This window comes from Salmo salar, chromosome 05, assembly GCF_965601325.2.
Source record: "Salmo salar chromosome 05, fSalSal1, whole genome shotgun sequence".
NCBI classification, from domain to species: domain Eukaryota; kingdom Metazoa; phylum Chordata; class Actinopteri; order Salmoniformes; family Salmonidae; genus Salmo; species Salmo salar.
In genome coordinates, this window is record NC_138295.1 from 94,145,563 (window position 1) to 94,165,740 (window position 20,178).

General features: G+C 42.3%; 1 protein-coding gene across 1 annotated transcript in view; it reads right to left on the reverse strand.

Moving 5' to 3' along the window:
- The window catches only part of LOC106606141 (RNA-binding motif, single-stranded-interacting protein 3), a 112,501-nt gene that overhangs the window by 68,834 nt on the left and 23,489 nt on the right, over window positions 1–20,178 (reverse strand). The gene's annotated exons all lie outside the window — the stretch shown is intronic.

Below are 20,178 nucleotides of genomic sequence, written 5' to 3' on the forward strand. Positions count from 1 at the left end.
GACAGACAGACAGATACATAGACAGACAGACAGATACACAGACAGATACACAGACAGACAGACAGACAGACAGACAGACAGACAGACAGACAGACAGACAGACAGACAGACAGACAGACAGACAGACAGACAGACAGACAGACAGACAGACAGACAGACAGACAGACTCCGAGTGACAGGTGAGAGGGGGACTGTGTATCCAGCAAAACTATTCCTGTGTTGTTCTGCTGCGCGCACACACACACACACACACACACACCACTAGCTGAGGACGAGTTAAGCAGACAGTCTCCGAGGACACACAATCTCTCTCTCACCTGTCACTCTCTCTGGTATTGTGTGTGTCTGTATGTGTGTGTGTATGTGTGCGTGTGTGTGCCTGTAAATGGGTGTGTGTGTGTGTGTGTGTGTGTGTGTGTGTGTGTGTGTGTGTGTGTGTGTGTGTGTGTGTGTGTGTGTGTGACAGAACACAGGAATAGTTTTGTTGGACACACAGTCCCCCTCTCTCCTGTCACTCGGAGTCTGTCTGTCTGTCTGTCTGTGTGTGTGTGTATCTGTGTGTGTGTGACAGAACACAGGAATAGTTTTGCTGGACACACAGTCCCCCTCTCTCCTGTCACTCGGAGTCTGTCTGTGTGTGTGTGTGTGTGTGTGTGTGTGTGTGTGTGTGTGTGTGTGTGTGTGTGTGTGTGTGTGTGTGTGTCTGACAGAACACAGGAATAGTTTGGCTGGACACACAGTCCGTCTCTCTCCTCTCATATTCCACCCAGTGTGGGCCTTGACTTCTATTGACATCACATCACAGAGCTCAATGTCATTTCCAGATGCTGTCAAGGCTACATCACCTCCTTAGATCAGCTCTGGACAAAACATTAGGAACACCTGGTCCTTCCATGACATAGACTGACCAGGGGAATCATCTCTGGTCTAGTATCCAAAACTGACTGGACAAAATATTAAAAACACCTGCTCCTTCCATGACATAGACTGACCAGGGGAATCATCTCTGGTCTAGTAGCCAGAATTTACACTGACTGGACAAAACATTAGGAACACCTGCTCTTTCCATGACATAGACTGACCAGGTGAAAGCTATGATTCCCTTGTTGATTTAATTTAAATCCACTTCAATCAGTGTAGATGAAGGGGAGGAGACATGTTAAAGAAGGATTTTTAAGCCTTTGGGACAATTGAGACATGGATTGTGTATTTGTGCCGTTCAGAGGGTGAATGGGCAAGAAACAAGATGTGAGAGCCTTTGAACGGGGTATGGTAGTAGGTGCCAGGCACACACGTTTCAGTGTGTTAAGAACTGCAACGCTGCTGGGTTTTTCACGCTCAACAGTTTCCTGTGTGAAACAAGAACGGTCCACCACCCAAAGGACATCCAGCCAACTTGACACAACTGTGGGAAGCATTGGAGTCAACATGGGCCAGCATCCCTGTGGAACGCTTTAGACACCTTGTAGAGTCCATGTCCTGACAAATTGAGGCTGTTCTGAGGGCAAAAGGGGGTGTAACTCAATAATACGATGGTGTTAATAGGCCAAGAGTCTCATAATTAACCATATCATTAGACGTAGACTGCATCCCAAGTGACACCCTATCCCATATATACAGTCTTAAAAAAACAGGTTCCAAAACAGTTCTTCAGCTATACCAATAGGAGGACCCTTTTAGGTTCCAGGTAGAACCCTGTTAGTTTCCAGGTAGAACCCTGTTAGGTTCCAGGTAGAACCCTTTTAGGTTCAAGGTAGGACCCATTTGGATTCCATATAGAACCCTCTGTGGAACGGGTTCTCCGTGGAACACAAAAGGGTTCTACCTGGAACCTAAAAAGGTTCTTCAAAAGGTTCTCTTATGACAACAGCCGAAGAACCCTTTGAGGTTCTAGATACAGATGCCACCTTAATTTGACCCAGTTTCTCACAGCAGAAAAAGTATCCTGCAGCAACAGGAAATGTGAATTATTACATGGATTATAATGAATGGACATTTTTTTGTAGAGGGTTGATATATTTTCCATTAGGGCAAATCAAGTCTGACATTTTAAAGTGGAAAGTACAAACTTCAGAAGCCTTTTTTAAAACCTTGAATTCACTACAAAATGTCTTGCAACAACAGGATGATCAAATTAAGATAAAGCATTCATAGCACCTTTTTTCCTCAGAGTGCGGTGGATGGCTTTATTTTGCCCAGGGCTCGTAGGAGACTGGTCAGAACCAGTGTGTGTCACGGTTGTCGTAGGAAGGAGCGGACCAAAGTGCAGCGTGTGTGTCGTTCCACATTTTATTATCACTGTGAAACTATGCAATACATACACAATAAACTGAACGAACAAAACAACAAAACGTGACACACAGTTGAAACATACACTAACTCAAAAACCAAATCTCCCACAAACCCAGGTGGAAAAAAAAACCCTACTTAAGTATGATCTCCAATTAGAGGCAACGAGGACCAGCTGCCTCTAATTGGAGATCATCCCAAACAAAACCCCAACATAGAAATACAAAACTAGAATATAACAACACAGAAAAACTAAACTAGAAAACCCCCCTGTCACGCCCTGACCTACTCTACCATAGAAAATAACAGCTTTCTATGGTCAGGACGTGACAGTGTGTTATGACATCATCTCAGTTGGTTGCAATTTCAGTTTAATCCACCAGAAAATACCAATGGAATATTACAACAAATCCTGTACACTGAACAAAAAATATAAACGCAACATGCAACAATTTCAAAGATTTTTTTTTACTGAGTTACAGTTCATATAAGCAAATCGGTCTATTGAAATAATTTAATTAGGTCCTAATTTACGGAATTCACACGACTGGGAATGCAGATACGCATCTGTTAGTCACAGAAACCTTAACAAAAAGGTAGGGCCGTGGATCAGAAAACCAGTCAGTATCTGGTGTGACAACCATTTGCCTCATGCAGCGCGACACATCTCCTTCACATAGAGTTGATCAGGCTATTGATTGTGGCCTGTGGAATGTTGTCCCACTACTCTTCAATGGCTGTGTGAAGTTGCCGAATATTGGCGGGACCTCAAACACGCTGTCGTACACGTCAATCCAGAGCATCCCAAACATGCTCGAATCAAATCAAACTGTATTAGTCACATGTGCCGAATACAACAGATTCAGACCTTACAGTGAAATGCTTACATACGAGCCCTTAACAAACAATGCAGTTAAAAAAGAAGGATCGGACCCTTTTTTTCAATTTTCGCCTAAAATGACATGCCCAAATCTAACTGCCTGTAGCTCAGGCCCTGAAGCAAGGATATGCATATTCTTGGTACCATTTGAAAGGAAACACTTTGAAGTTTGTGGAAATGTGAAAAGAATATAACACATTACATCTGGTAAAAGATAATACAAAGAAAAAAACAACACTTTTTTTTGTATTGTTTTTGTACCATCATCTTTGAAATGCAAGAGAAAGGCCATAATGTATTATTCCAGCCCAGGTGCAATTTAGATATTGGCCACTAGATGGCATCAGTGTATGTGCAAAGTTTTAGTCTGATCCAATGAACCATTGCATTTTTGTTCAAAATTATGTATCAAGACTGCCCAAATGTGCCTAATTTGTTTCTTAATAACTTTTCATGTTCAAAACTGTGCACTCTCCTCAAACAATAGCATGGTATTCTTTCACTGTAATAGCTACTGTAAATTGGACAGTACCGTTAGATTAACAAGAATTTAAGCTTTCTGCCAATATCAGATATGTCTATGTCCTGGGAAATGTTCTTGTTATTTACAACCTCATGCTAATCGCATTAGCCTACGTTAGCTCAACCGTCCCGTGGATGGGACACCGATCCTGAAGAAGTTTTAACAACACGATCAGCGTGGCAGGTCCTACAGGCCCTAGTTTTGTCGCACCTTGACTACTGTTCAGTCGTGTGGTCAGGTGCCACAAAAAAGGACTTAGGAAAATTGCAATTGTCTCAGAACAGGGCAGCATGGCTGGCCCTTGGATGTACACAGAGAGCTGATATTAATAATATGCATGTCAATCTCGTTCCACAGAGGGTTCTATATGGAATCCAAAAGGGTTCTACCTGGAACCCAAAAGAATGTGGAGAGATTGACTTCATCACTACTTGTATTTATGAGAGGTATCGACATGTTGAATGCACTGAGCTGTCTGTCTAAACTACTGGCACACAGCTCAGACACCCATGCATACCCCACAAGACATGCCACCAGAGGTCTCTTCACAGTCCCCAAGTCCAGAACAGACTATGGGAGGTACACAGTACTACATAGAGCCATGACTACATAGAACTCTATTCCACATCAAGTAACTGACGCAGCAGTAAAATTAGATTTAAAAAACAGATCAGAAAACACCATACGGAACAGCAGGGCCGCACGCACACACACACACACACACACACACACACACACACACACACACACACACACACACACACACACACACACACACACACACACACACACACACACACACACACACACACACACACATATGGATTTAGTACTGTAGATATGTGGTAGTGGTGGAGTAGGGCCACAGTGTATTGTGAATGTATTGTAATGTTTTTTAAATTGTATAAACTGCCTTAATTTTGCTGGACCCCAGGAAGAGTAGCTGTTGCTTTGGAAGGAACTAATGGGGATCCATAATAAATACAAATACAAACTAAACCCCAGAACACAACAACAAACCCTCACTATAGTCAGTATGTCAGGCCATGTGGGACTAAACTAAACCTCACAACAACAAACCCTCACTATAGTCAGTATGTCAGGCCATGTGGGACTAAACTAACCCTCACAACACAACAACAAACCCTCACTATAGTCAGTATGTCAGGCCATGTGGGACTAAACTAACCCTCACAACACAACAACAAACCCTCACTATAGTCAGTATGTCAGGCCATGTGGGACTAAACTAACCCTCACAACACAACAACAAACCCTCACTATAGTCAGTATGTCAGGCCATGTGGGACTAAACTAACCCTCACAACACAACAACAAACCCTCACTATAGTCAGTATGTCAGGCCATGTGGGACTAAACTAACCCTCACAACACAACAACAAACCCTCACTATAGTCAGTATGTCAGGCCATGTGGGACTAAACTAACCCTCACAACACAACAACAAACCCTCACTATAGTCAGTATGTCAGGCCATGTGGGACTAAACTAAACCCCACAACACAACAACAAACCCTCACTATAGTCAGTATGTCAGGCCATGTGGGACTAAACTAACCCTCACAACAACAAACCCTCACTATAGTCAGTATGTCAGGCCATGTGGGACTAAACTAAACCTCACAACAACAAACCCTCACTATAGTCAGTATGTCAGGCCATGTGGGACTAAACTAACCCTCACAACAAAACAACAAACCCTCACTATAGTCAGTATGTCAGGCCATGTGGGACTAAACTAACCCCCACAACACAACAACAAACCCTCACTATAGTCAGTATGTCAGGCCATGTGGGACTAAACTAACCCTCACAACACAACAACAAACCCTCACTATAGTCAGTATGTCAGGCCATGTGGGACTAAACTAACCCCCACAACACAACAACAAACCCTCACTATAGTCAGTATGTCAGGCCATGTGGGACTAAACTAACCCCCACAACACAACAACAAACCCTCACTATAGTCAGTATGTCAGGCCATGTGGGACTAAACTAACCCTCACAACACAACAACAAACCCTCACTATAGTCAGTATGTCAGGCCATGTGGGACTAAACTAACCCTCACAACACAACAACAAACCCTCACTATAGTCAGTATGTCAGGCCATGTGGGACTAAACTAACCCTCACAACACAACAACAAACCCTCACTATAGTCAGTATGTCAGGCCATGTGGGACTAAACTAACCCTCACAACACAACAACAAACCCTCACTATAGTCAGTATGTCAGGCCATGTGGGACTAAACTAACCCTCACAACACAACAACAAACCCTCACTATAGTCAGTATGTCAGGCCATGTGGGACTAAACTAACCCTCACAACACAACAACAAACCCTCACTATAGTCAGTATGTCAGGCCATGTGGGACTAAACTAACCCTCACAACACAACAACAAACCCTCACTATAGTCAGTATGTCAGGCCATGTGGGACTAAACTAACCCTCACAACACAACAACAAACCCTCACTATAGTCAGTATGTCAGGCCATGTGGGACTAAACTAGACCCCACAACACAACAACAAACCCTCACTATGGTCAGTAACATACACTGACAGATATGCTTGTGTTCTCATCGCCAGGCAGAACAGCCTACTGTGCAGCAGGTTAGGTGATGCTACATGAATACTAACGAGTCCATATTACTGACTGCTGCTTTGTCTCCTAGGCTGTCCTAAACGGCACCCTGCTCCCTATCAAGTGCACTAGGTTTGAACAGAGCCTTATGGGCCCTAGTTAAATGTAGTGCCGTTTTGGAGCCGGACGTGACGTCTCTCCCTTCCAGCTAGCAGCCACGTTGTTTTAGACGAACAGCCGTAAAACGAGTGTGTCAGCGCTGAGATCTCTGCTCGAGGCCATCAGCTTGGCTCTCATGTTGACACAGCATCTTCACTCATATCCCGGGGGGTGGGGTGGGAGAGCAGGATTCTCAACACCCCCCCCCCACACACACACAGTCATGTTGACATAGCATCTTTATGCCCCAGGGGCTACAGGCACTGGGAAGCTAGTTGGTAATGACTGCTGTGACTGATGCTGTAGAAAGAGGCGTCCCATCCCTCCATGAGATATCAGGCTAACGCTAGCTAACACACACACACACACACACACACACACACACACACACACACACACACACACACACACACACACACACACACACACACACACACACACACACACACACACACACACACACACACACACACACACACACACACACACACACACACACACAGCTCCATGAGATATCAGGCTAACGCTAGCTAACACACACACACCAGTCCATGAAATATCAGGCTAACGATAGCTAACACACACACTCCTCCATGAGATATCAGGCTAACAATAGCTAACACCCACACACCGCTCCATGAAATATCCGGCTAACGCTAGCTGAATGCTAATGCTAGATAAAGTTCACCAGGCTCTCCAGGGCCTTTCAGCTGAACGGTATCTCGTCAGCAGGCCAGCGAGGCAGAATACAAGGGCTGCGTTTGTCACAACTTCTTTTGAAGTCGGTCCCTCTCCTTGTTCGGGCGGTGTTCGGTGGTCGACGTCACCGACCTTCTAGCCATCGCTGATCCATTTTTCATTTTCCATTGGTTTTGTCTTGTCTTCCATCACACCTGGTTCCAATCTCATCAATTACATGTTGTGTATTTAACCCTCTGTTTCCCCTCATGTCCTTGTCGGAGATTGTTTGATTGTATGTATTGTGCAAGTTATGTTCCGATGTGCGACGGGTTTTGTACCCACTTTTATTATTTTGTATATTTTGGTTTTCTGAGTTTTATGAGCACTTATTAAACGACTCCGTTTATACCAAGTTCGTTAGTTCCCCTGCGCCTGACTTCCCTGCCACCAGCACACACCATTACAGCGCTCTAAATGGAACCCAATTCCCAAGTGATGGAGGGGCGAGAGAAAGGGAGAGAAACACAGAAAGTGAGGGAGGGGGAGGGAAAGAGAGAGAAACACAGAAAGTGAGGGAGGGGGAGAGAGAGAAAGACAGAAAGTGAGGGAGGGGGAGAGAGAGAAAGACAAAGTGAGGGAGGGGGATAGAGAGAGAAAGACAAAGTGAGGGAGGGGGATAGAGAGAGAAAGACAGAAAGTGAGGGAGGGGGATAGAGAGAGAAAGACAGAAAGTGAGGGAGGGGATAGAGAGAGAAAGACAGAAAGTGAGGGAGGGGGAGAGAGAGAGAAAGACAGAAAGTGAGGGAGGGGGAGAGAGAGAGAAAGACAGAAAGTGAGGGAGGGGGAGAGAGAGAGAAAGACAGAAAGTGAGGGAGGGGGAGAGAGAGAGAAAGACAGAAAGTGAGGGAGGGGGAGAGAGAGAAAGACAGAAAGTGAGGGAGGGGGAGAGAGAGAGAAAGACAGAAAGTGAGGGAGGGGGAGAGAGAGAGAAAGACAGAAAGTGAGGGAGGGGGAGAGAGAGAGAAAGACAGAAAGTGAGGGAGGGGGAGAGAGAGAAAGAGGGGGTAAGAGTGTCCCTCCAACCCAGGCTTTAATAACTATCTCAGATTAATCACAATGCCCTAAACACACACACACACACAACTTCACATCGCTTACAAACACACACACACACTTCTCATTCCAACTGTCTCTCCGTATAATTTTTGTGGGTGTCTGGGTGTTTCATTACATAAACGCAATAACCAGAAAGCTGCTGGATAATCAAGGAAGAAGCTGAGATATGAGAATTAAAATGAATAAAGAAAGTTGAAGAAAAACTTTCTAAATGTTCCAGTCTTTCTTGCTAATGACATCTCCTCAGACCATACTGAAACACATGAAGCAGACCATACTGAAAGACATGAATCAGACCATACTGAAACACATGAAGCAGACCATACTGAAAGACATGAAGCAGACCATACTGAAAGACATGAATCAGATCATTCTGAAAGACATGAAGCAGACCATACTGAAAGATATGAAGCAGACCATACTGAAAGACATGAAGCAGACCATACTGAAAGATATGAAGCAGACCATACTGAAAGACATGAAGCAGACCATACTGAAAGACATGAAGCAGACCATACTGAAAGACATGAAGCAGATCATTCTGAAAGACATGAAGCAGACATACTGAAAGATATGAAGCAGATCATACTGAAAGACATGAAGCAGACCATACTGAAAGATATGAAGCAGACCATACTGAAAGACATGAATCAGACATACTGAAAGATATGAAGCAGACCATACTGAAAGACATGAAGCAGACCATACTGAAAGACACGAAGCAGATCATACTGAAAGATATGAAGCAGACATACTGAAAGACATGAAATAAAAGAGGACACAGGGAAGAAGAAGAACCTTGTCACAACACAACTGATTGACTCAAATGCATTAAGAAGGAAAGAAATTCCACAAATTAACTTTTAACAAGGCGCACCTGTTAATTTAAATGCATTCCAGGTGATTTCCTCATGAAGCTGGTTGAGAGAATGCCAAGAGTGTGCAAAGCTGTCATCAAGGCAAAGGGTGGCTACTTTGAAGAATGTCAAATAGAGAATATATATGTTGATTTGTTTAACATGATTCCATATGTGTTATTTCATAGTTTTGATGTCTTCACTATTATTCTACAATGTTGAAAATAGTAAAAGTAAAGAAAAACACTTGAATGAGTCGCTGTGTCCAAACTTTTGACTGGTACTCTATATAGATAAAGTATATATATATATATTGTAAACTATAAATGTATAATATATACAAACTATATCTACATAATATATATATATATATAAACTATGTCTGTATAATATATACAAACTATATCTACATAATATATATATAGTATATAATATATATACTGCTCAAAAAAATAAAGGGAACACTTAAACAACACAATGTAACTCCAAGTCAATCACACTTCTGTGAAATCAAACTGTCCACTTAGGAAGCAACACTGATTGACAATAAATTTCACATGCTGTTGTGCAAATGGAATAGACAACAGGTGGAAATTATAGGCACTTAGCAAGACACCCCCAATAAAGGAGTGGTTCTGCAGGTGGTAACCACAGACCACTTCTCAGTTCCTATGCTTCCTGGCTGATGTTTTGGTCACTTTTGAATGCTGGCGGTGCTTTCACTCTAGTGGTAGCATGAGACGGAGTCTACAACCCACACAAGTGGCTCAGGTAATGCAGCTCATCCAGAATGGCACATCAATGCAAGCTGTGGCAAGATGGTTTGCTGTGTCTGTCAGCGTAGTGTCCAGAGCATGGAGGCGCTACCAGGAGACAGGCCAGTACATCAGGAGATGTGGAGGAGGCCGTAGGAGGGCACAACCCAGCAGCAGGACCGCTACCTCCGCCTTTGTGCAAGGAGGAGCAGGAGGAGCACTGCCAGAGCCCTGCAAAATGACCTCCAGCAGGCCACAAATGTGCATGTGACTGCTCAAATGGTCAGAAACAGACTCCATGAGGGTGGTATGAGGGCCCGATGTCCACAGGTGGGGGTTGTGCCTACAGCCCAACACCGTGCAGGTCGTTTGGCATTTGCCAGAGAACACCAAGTTTGGCAAATTCGCCACTGGCACCCTGTGCTCTTCACAGATGAAAGCAGGTTCACACTGAGCACATGTGACAGACGTGACAGTCTGGAGACGCCGTGGAGAACGTTCTGCTGCCTGCAACATCCTCCAGCATGACCGGTTTGGCGGTGGGTCAGTCATGGTGTGGGGTGGCATTTCTTTGGGGGGCCGCACAGCCCTCCATGTGCTCGCCAGAGGTAGCCTGACTGCCATTAGGTACCGAGATGAGATCCTCAGACCCCTTGTGAGACCATATGCTGGTGCGGTTGGCCCTGGGTTCCTCCTAATGCAAGACAATGCTAGACCTCATGTGGCTGGAGTGTGTCAGCAGTTCCTGCAAGAGGAAGGCATTGATGCTATGGACTGGCCCGCCCGTTCCCCAGACCTGAATCCAATTGAGCACATCTGGGACATCATGTCTCGCACCATCCACCAACGCCATGTTGCACCACAGACCGTCCAGGAGTTGGCGGATGCTTTAGTCCAGGTCTGGGAGGAGATCCCACAGGAGACCATCCGCCACCTCATCAGGAGCATGCCCAGGCGTTGTAGGGAGGTCATACAGGCATGTGGAGGCCACACACACTACTAAGCCTCATTTGACTTGTTTTAAGGACATTACATCAAAGTTGGATCAGCCTGTAGTGTGGTTTTCCACTTTAATTTTGAGTGTGACTCCAAATCCAGACCTCCATGGGTTGATAAATTGGATTTCCATTGATTATTTTTGTGTGATTTTGTTGTCAGCACATTCAACTATGTAAAGATAAAAGTATTTAATAAGATTATTTCATTCATTCAGATCTAGGATGTGTTATTTTAGTGTTCCCTTTATTTTTTTGAGCAGTATATAGTATATTATATATATATATATATATATATACTATAACTGTATAATATATACAAACTATCTATATAATATATATATATAAACTATGTCTGTATAATATATATGTCACGTCCTGACCAGTAAAAGGGGTTATTTGTTATTGTAGTTTGGTCAGGGCGTGGCAGGGGGTGTTTGTTTTGTTTGTTTCGGGGTTTTTGATTTATGTTCTATATTTTCTATTTCTGTGTTTATTCTAGTTTTCTATTTCTATGTTGTGTTTTTCAATGACCTCCAATTAGAGGCAGCTGGTTGTCGTTGTCTCTAATTGGAGGCCATATTTAAGGGTGTTTGTTTTTCACTTGTGTTTGTGGGTGGTTGTTTCCAGTTTAGTCTGTGCACCTTATTGGACTGTTTTCGTCGTTTGTTTTGTTTAAGTGTTTTTCCTTTAATAAATTAGAAGATGAGGACTATACCCGCTGCATTTTGGTCCACTCCTTACGACGCCCGTTACAATATACAAACTAAATCTTTATAATATATATATATATATATATATATATATATATATATATATATATATATATATATATATATATATATACTGAAAGACATGAAGCAGACCATACTGAAAGACATGAAGCAAACCATATATATATATATATATATATAAACTATAACTGTATAACATATACAAACTATATCTACATAATATATACATATAAACTATAACTGTATAACATATACAAACTATATCTACATAATATATACATATAAACTATAACTGTATAATATATACAAACTATATCTATATAATATATACATATAAACTATAACTGTATAATATATACAAACTATATCTATATAATATATATCAATATATACAAATCGGTAACTGTATAGTGTTTGCAAACTATATGTACATAATATATATATAAACTATGTCTGTATTATATATACAAACTATATCTATATAATATATATATATATAAACTATAACTGTATAATACATACAAACTAGATCTACATAATATATATATATAAACTATAACTGTATAATGCATACAAACTATATCTATATAATATATATAAACTATAACTGTATAATGCATACAAACTATATCTATATAATGTATATATATATAAACTATAACTGTATAATACATACAAACTAGATCTACATAATATATACATAAACTATAACTTTATAATATATACAGATATACACACACAGTTGAAATCAGAACTTTACATACATAATGTTTTCAACAATTGTTTACAGACAGATTATTTCAGTTATAATTCACTGTATTACATTTCCAGTGGGTCAGAAGTTTACATACATTAAGTTGACTGTGCCTTTAAACAGCTTGGAAAATTCCAGAAAATGATGTCATGTCTTTAGAAGCTTCTGATAGACTGTTTGACATCATTTGAGTCAATTGGAGGTGTACCTGTGGATGTATTTCAAGGCCTACCTTCAAACTCAGTGCCTCTTTGTGTGATATTATGGGAAAATCAAAAGAAATCAGCCAAGACCTCAGAAAAAAATTGTAGACCTCCACAAGTCTGGTTCATCCTTGGGAGCAATTTCCAAATGCCTGAAGGTACCACATTCATCTGTACAAACAATAGTACGCAAGTATAAACACCATGGGACCACGCAGCCGTCATACCACTCAGGAAGGAGACGCATTCTGTCTCCTAGAGATGAACGTACTTTGGTGCGAAAAGTGCAAATCAATCCCAGAACAACAGCAAAGGACCTTGTGAAGATGCTGGAGGAAACAGGTACAAAAGTATCTATATCCACAGTAAAACGAGTCTTATACTGACACAACCTGAAAGGCCGCTCAGCAAGGAAGAAGCCACTGCTCCAAAACCGCCATAAAAAAGCCAGACTACGGTTTGCAACTGCACATGGGGACAAAGATTGTACTTTTTGGAGAAATGTCCTCTGGTCTGATGAAACAAAAATAGAACTGTTTGGCCATAATGACCAGTGTTATGTTTAGAGGAAAAAGGGGGAGGCTTGCAAGCCGAAGAACACCATCCCAACCTTGAAGCACGGGGGTGACAGCATCATGTTGTGGGGGTGCTTTGCTGCACTTCACAAAATAGATGGCATCATGGAGGAAAATGATGTGGATATATTGAAGCAACATCTCAAGACATCAGTCAGGAAGTTAAAGCTTGGTCGCAAATGGGTCTTCCAAATGGACAATGACCCCAAGCATACTTCCAAAGTTGTGGCAAAATGGCTTAAGGACAACAAAGTCATGGTATTGGAGTGGCCATCACAAAGCCCTGACCTCAATCCTACAGAAAATTTGTGGGCAGAACTGAAAAAGTGTGTGCGAACAAGGAGGCCAACAAACATGACTCAGTTACACCAGCTCTGTCATCAGGAATGGGCCAAAATTCACCCAACTTATTGTGGCAAGCTTGTGGAATGCTACCCGAAAAGTTTGACCCAAGTTAAACAATTTCAGGCAATGCTACCAAATACTAATTGAGTGTATGTAAACTTCTGACCTACTGGGAATGTGATGAAAGAATAAATCATTCTCTCTACTATTATTCTGACATTTCACATTCTTTAAATAAAGTGGTGATCCTAACTGCCCTAAAACAGGGAATTTTTACTAGGATTAAATGTCAGGAATTGTGAAAAACTGAGTTGAAATCTATTTGGCTAAGATGTATGTAAACTTCCAACTTCAACTGTATATATAAACTATAACAGTATAATATATACAAAATATATCTATATTATATATATATATATATATATATATATATATATATATATATATATATATATATATATATATATATATATATATACATAAACAAAAACTATAACTGTATAATATATACAAAATATATATATATTATATATATATATATATATATACATAAACAAAAACTATAACTGTATAATATATACAAAATATATCTATATTATATATATATATATACATAAACAAAAACTATAACTGTATAATATATACAAACTATATCTATATAATATATATATATATATTTTTAAAGTACATCTCTTCTGCATGAATGGATAAACACAGCCTTTGTATCCCATTGACTCTAAACAGCTTAGCTGATTGTATTGTGAGTATGAGTGTGTGTGTGTGTCTATTGTGTGTATTATGTGTATGTGTATGTATTGTGTGTGTGTGTGTGTGTGTGTGTGTGTGTGTGTGTGTGTGTGTGTGTGTGTGTGTGTGTATCAGAGCTCTACAGTAGGTGGTCTACCTGTCACTGCCTCATCCTGACCTCATCCTGATCAATGCCTTTGTCCAATGGGCAGCGCTCGCTGGGCGCCTCGGTGGGATACCCTGTTGCCATGGTTATCTCTGTTAGAAACCAACCAGAGGGATTAACCTCTGGGGAAGAGAGAATGTTTTTTACTCTCCGACCTAGGCCGAGCCAGGATCAAAGTTATCCAGGAAGAAAGAGAGGGGGGGAAACTCCTGTAGGCAAATCTACAATATGGGAAGTGTACTGTAGTGTCTATATACAGTTTGGGGAGTGTACTGTAGTGTCTATATACAGTATGGGAAGTGTAGTGTCTATCTACAGTATGTGAAGTGTAGTGTGTATCTCCAGTATGGGAAGTGTAGTGTACTGTCTATCTATATTATAGGAAGTGTAGTGTAGTGTCTATCTATAGTATGGGAAGTGTAGTGTCTATCTATAGTATTGGAAGTGTAGTGTAGTGTATATCTATAGTATGGGAAGTGTAGTGTCTATCTATAGTATTGGAAGTGTAGTGTAGTGTCTATCTATAGTATGGGAAGTGTAGTGTCTATCTACAATATGGGAAGTGTAGTGTCTATCTACAGTATGTGAAGTGTAGTGTCTATCTACAGTATGGGAAGTGTAATGTAGTGTCTATCTCCAGGATGGGAAGTGTAGTGTAGTGTCTATCTCCAGTATGGGAAGTGTAGTGTAGTGTCTATCTACAGTATGGGAAGTGTAGTGTAGTGTCTATATACAGTATGGGAAGTGTAGTGTCTATCTACAGTATGGGGAGTGTACTGTAGTGTCTATCTACAGTATGGGGAGTGTACTGTAGTGTCTATATCCAGTACGGGGAGTGTACTCTAGTGTCTATATCCAGTATGGGAAGTGTAGTGTAGTGTCTATATCCACTATGAGAAGTGTACTGTAGTGTCTATCTACAGTATGGGAAGTGTACTGTAGTGTCTATATCCAGTATGGGAAGTGTAGTGTCTATCTACAGTATGGGGAGTGTACTGTAGTGTCTATATCCAGTATGAGAAGTGTACTGTAGTGTCTATCTACAGTATGGGAAGTGTACTGTAGTGTCTATATACAGTATGGGAAGTGTAGTGTCTATCTACAGTATGGGGAGTGTACTGTAGTATCTATATACAGTATGGGGAGTGTAGTGTAGTGTCTATCTACTGTATGTGAAGTGTAGTGTCTTTCTACAGTATGGGAAGTGTAGTGTAGTGTCTATCTACAGTATGGGAAGTGTAGTGTCTATCTATAGTATGGGAAGTGTAGTGTAGTGTCTATCTATAGTATTGGATGTGTAGTGTAGTGTCTATCTATAGTATGTGAAGTGTAGTGCAGTGTCTATCTATAGTAGGTGAAGTGTAGTGTAGTGTCTATCTACAGTATGGGAAGTGTAGTGTAGTGTCTATCTACAGTATGGGAAGTGTAGTGTCTATCTATAGTATGGGAAGTGTAGTGTATATCTACAGTATGGGAAGTGTAGTGTCTGTCTATAGTATGGGAAGTGTAGTGTCTATCTACAGTATTGGGAAGCGTACTGTAGTGTCTATATACAGTATGGGGAGGGTACTGTAGTGTCTATATACAGTATGGGGAGTGTACTGAAGTGACTATATACAGTATGGAGAGTGTACTGTAGTGTCTCTCTATAGTATGGGAAGTGTAGTGTAGTGTCTATATACAGTATGGGGAGTGTAGTGTAGTGTCTATCTACAGTATGGGAAGTGTAGTGTCTATCTACAGTATGGGAAGTGTAGTGTAGTGTCCATCTCCAGTATGGGAAGTGTATCATCTATCTACAGTATGGGAAGTGTACTGTAGTGTCTATCTATAGTATGGGAAGTGTAGTGTCTATCTACAGTATGGGAAGTGTACTGTAGTGTCTATCTACAGTATGGGGAGTGTACTGTAGTGTCTATCTATAGTATGTGAAGTTTAGTGTCTATCTATAGTATGTGAAGTGTAGTGTCTATCTATATTATGGGAAGTGTAGTGTCTATCTATAGTATGGGAAGTGTAGTGTCTGTCTATAGTATGGGAAGTGTAGTGTCTATCTATAGTATGGGAAGTGTAGTGTCTGTCTATAGTATGGGAAGTGTAGTGTCTATCTATTGTATGGGATGTGTACTGTAGTGTCTATCTATAGTATGGGAAATGTACTGTAGTGTCTATCTATAGTATGGGAAGTGTAGTGTCTATCTATAGTATGGGAAGTGTAGTGTCTGTCTATAGTATGGGAAGTGTAGTGTAGTGTCTATCTATAGTATGGGAAGTGTAGTGTCTATCTCCAGTATGGGACGTGTAGTGTCTGTCTCCAGTATTTTGAAGTGTAGTGTCTGTCTCCAGTATGGGAAGTGTAGTGTCTGTCTATAGTATGGGAAGTGTAGTGTCTGTCTCCAGTATGGGAAGTGTAGTGTCTGTCTATAGTATGGGAAGTGTAGTGTCTCTCTACAGTATGGGAAGTGTACTGTAGTGTCTATGTACAGTATGGAAGTGTAGTGTAGTGGCTGCATGGCAGGCTGGGTATTCTAATACTATGTTGTAAAAATAAAGTAATGGAGAGACAACATAAGGTTATTCAGAAATGAGAGAGAGGCAAGGATGAAGAGAGAGTAGAGAGAGAGATGGAAAGAGGGAGACAGAGAGAGAGAGAGAGAGAGAGAGAGAGAGAGAGAGAGAGAGAGAGGTTGAGTCAGCAGAAAATGCAGCAGTCTGTGTGTGTGTGTGTGTGTGTGTGTGTGTGTGTGTGTGTGTGTGTGTGTGTGTGTGTGTGTGTGTGTGTGTGTGTGTGTGTGTGTGTGTGTGTGTGTGTGTAGATCATTATAGAGCCAACTACACTACCGTCTGATTATCATTATGCTCAAGGACACTACATGGTAATAACCTTCCCTCTGCCAGCCATCACCTCTACCACTCTGACCAGCCATCACCTCTACCACTCTGACCAGCCATCACCTCTACCACTCTGATCAGCCATCACCTCTACCACTCTGACCAGCCATCACCTCTACCACTCTGACCAGCCATCACCTCTACCACTCTGACCAGCCATCACCTCTACCACTCTGATCAGCCATCACCTCTACCACTCTGACCAGCCATCACCTCTACCACTCTGACCAGCCATCACCTCTACCACTCTTACTAGCCATCACTTCTACCACTCTGACCAGCCATCACCTCTACCACTCTGATCAGCCATCACCTCTACCAGCCATCACCTCTACCACTCTGACCAGCCATCACCTCTACCACTCTGACCAGCCATCACCTCTACCACTCTGATCAGCCATCACCTCTACCACTCTGATCAGCCATCACCTCTACCACTCTGACCAGCCATCACCTCTACCACTCTGACCAGCCATCACCTCTACCAGCCCTCACCTCTACCAGCCATCACCTCTACCACTCTGACCAGCAACATAAGAGGCTGAGCCCAGGTAACCAGGTAACCAGGTAGCCAGGTAACTAGGTAGCCAGTTAGCCAGGTAACTAGGTAGCCAGGTAACTAGGTAGCCAGGTAGCCAGGTAACTAGGTAGCCAGGTAACCAGGTAACCAGGTTGCCAAGTAACCAGGTAACTAGAAAGCCAGGTAAACAGGTAACCAGGTAGCCAGGTAACTAGGTAGCCAAGTAACTAGGTAACCAGGTAACCAAACCTCCCTGATCTCCATTTGACCTCCATTTGATTGCCCTATATGCAATGGCACTACATGGGGAATAGGATGGAGTTTATATGTTACTGATAGTCTGTAGATAGTAGGCAGAGCATCTTCATGTCACACTACCTGAGGTGGCATCACCACAGTGCCATGTCACACTACCTGAGGTGGCATCACCACAGTGCCATGTCACACTATCTGAGGTGGCATCACCACAGTGCCATGTCATACTACCTGAGGTGGCATCACCACAGTGCCATGTCACACTATCTGAGGTGGCATCACCACAGTGCCAGGTCACACTATCTGAGGTGGCATCACCACAGTGCCATGTCACACTATCTAAGGTGGCATCACCACAGTGTCATGTCACACTACCTGAGGTGACATCACCACAGTGCCATGCCACACTATCTGAGGTGGCATCACCACAGTGCCATGTCACACTATCTGAGGTGGCATCACCACAGTGCCATGTCACACTATCTGAGGTGGCATCACCACAGTGCCATGTCACACTATCTGAGGTGGCATCACCACAGTGCCATGTCACACTATCTGAGGTGGCATCACCACAGTGCCATGTCACACTATCTGAGGTGGCATCACCACAGTGCCATAACATGTTAATGTATTCCTGCATATATTGACACAAGGATCGATCTGCAACAAATTCAACAGAGAAACTGTTTTATAAGGGAGAGGGATGGGGGAACAGAGGAGCGAGAGAAAGAGAGAGATGGAGAGGAACTAAGAGAGAGAGGGGGTAGCGAGAGGGAAAGGGAGATGGGGAGAGAGAGGGAAAGGGAGATGGGGAGAGAGAGGGAAAGGGAGAGAGAAAGAGAGAGACATAGCCTCACGTGGTTCCTCTGGGCATCTCTGTTGAGACCTAAAAGGTTACAGCAGTTGATTTGTGATGTTATATTCTGGAGGAGCATTCTCTACCTCTCTCTCTACTTCTCTCTACCTCTCTCTACCGCTCTCTACCTCTCTACACCTCCCTCTACCTCTCTCTACCTCTCTCTACCTCTCTCTACCTCCCTCCCTCCCTATCTCCGGAAAATGTTTGTCCGCTGCTGTCCACCAACTTTGATAGATAGCCACACCCGCACAGTAGAGGTTGGACACTAAAGCTAAAATGATCGACGCCGACCGTACCGATCACTTATCACAGGCATTAAGCTGATATCCTTCATTCCGAATAAGTAGCCTTTACTAGAGAAAAGTTTGGAAAGAAAGAAACTACCATCAAACTAGTAGAAGGAGTTTAAAGGATTATTTATAAATACCCTGGTACACATTCATGTTATAAACCTATCTTTCCATTTATCGTTATAGCATACATTCATGTTATAAACCTATCCTTCCATTTATCGTTATAGCATCCATTCATGCAATATATCCCCAATATGGATTTTTCTTCCCATAATGCCCAGCTCTAGCACATAGTCAGTTTGTGAATATCACACCTCACCTTGGACCAATCAGACAGTCACACAATCATAACCTTGACCAATCAAAAAACAACAATTTGCCGTAGGCTTGGGGCGGTATACCGTTTATACCTTCTCCCCCAGGGGGGTATTTGGAAAATAGCCTCGGGATGGTTTTTCCAATACCGTCAAAACGTTTTGCTTAAAGTTTATCTTTCATTTTACCACAGAAAAGTAGACTGGCTACAACGAGAAAAGGAACAGAGAAATGTAGCTCCACATCAGTCAGAACGCTGTCCGCTGATGGAATGATGGAGAAAAGTACAGTAGCTCCACATCAGTCAGAACGCTGTCCGCTGATGGAATGATGGACTGGTTGAATGCTGGCTGGTATAAATCAACTGACTGGCTGAATGCTGGCTGGCATAACTCAACTGACTGGCTGAATGCAGGCTGGTATAACTCAACTGACTGGCTGAATGCTGGCTGGTATAACTCAACTGACTGGCTGAATGCAGGCTGGTATAACTCAACTGACTGGCTGAATGCTGGCTGGTATAACTCAACTGACTGGCTGAATGCTGGCTGGTATAACTCAACTGACTGGTTGAATGCTGGCTGGTATAACTCAACTGACTGGTTGAATGCTGGCTGGTATAACTCAACTGACTGGCTGAATGCTGGCTG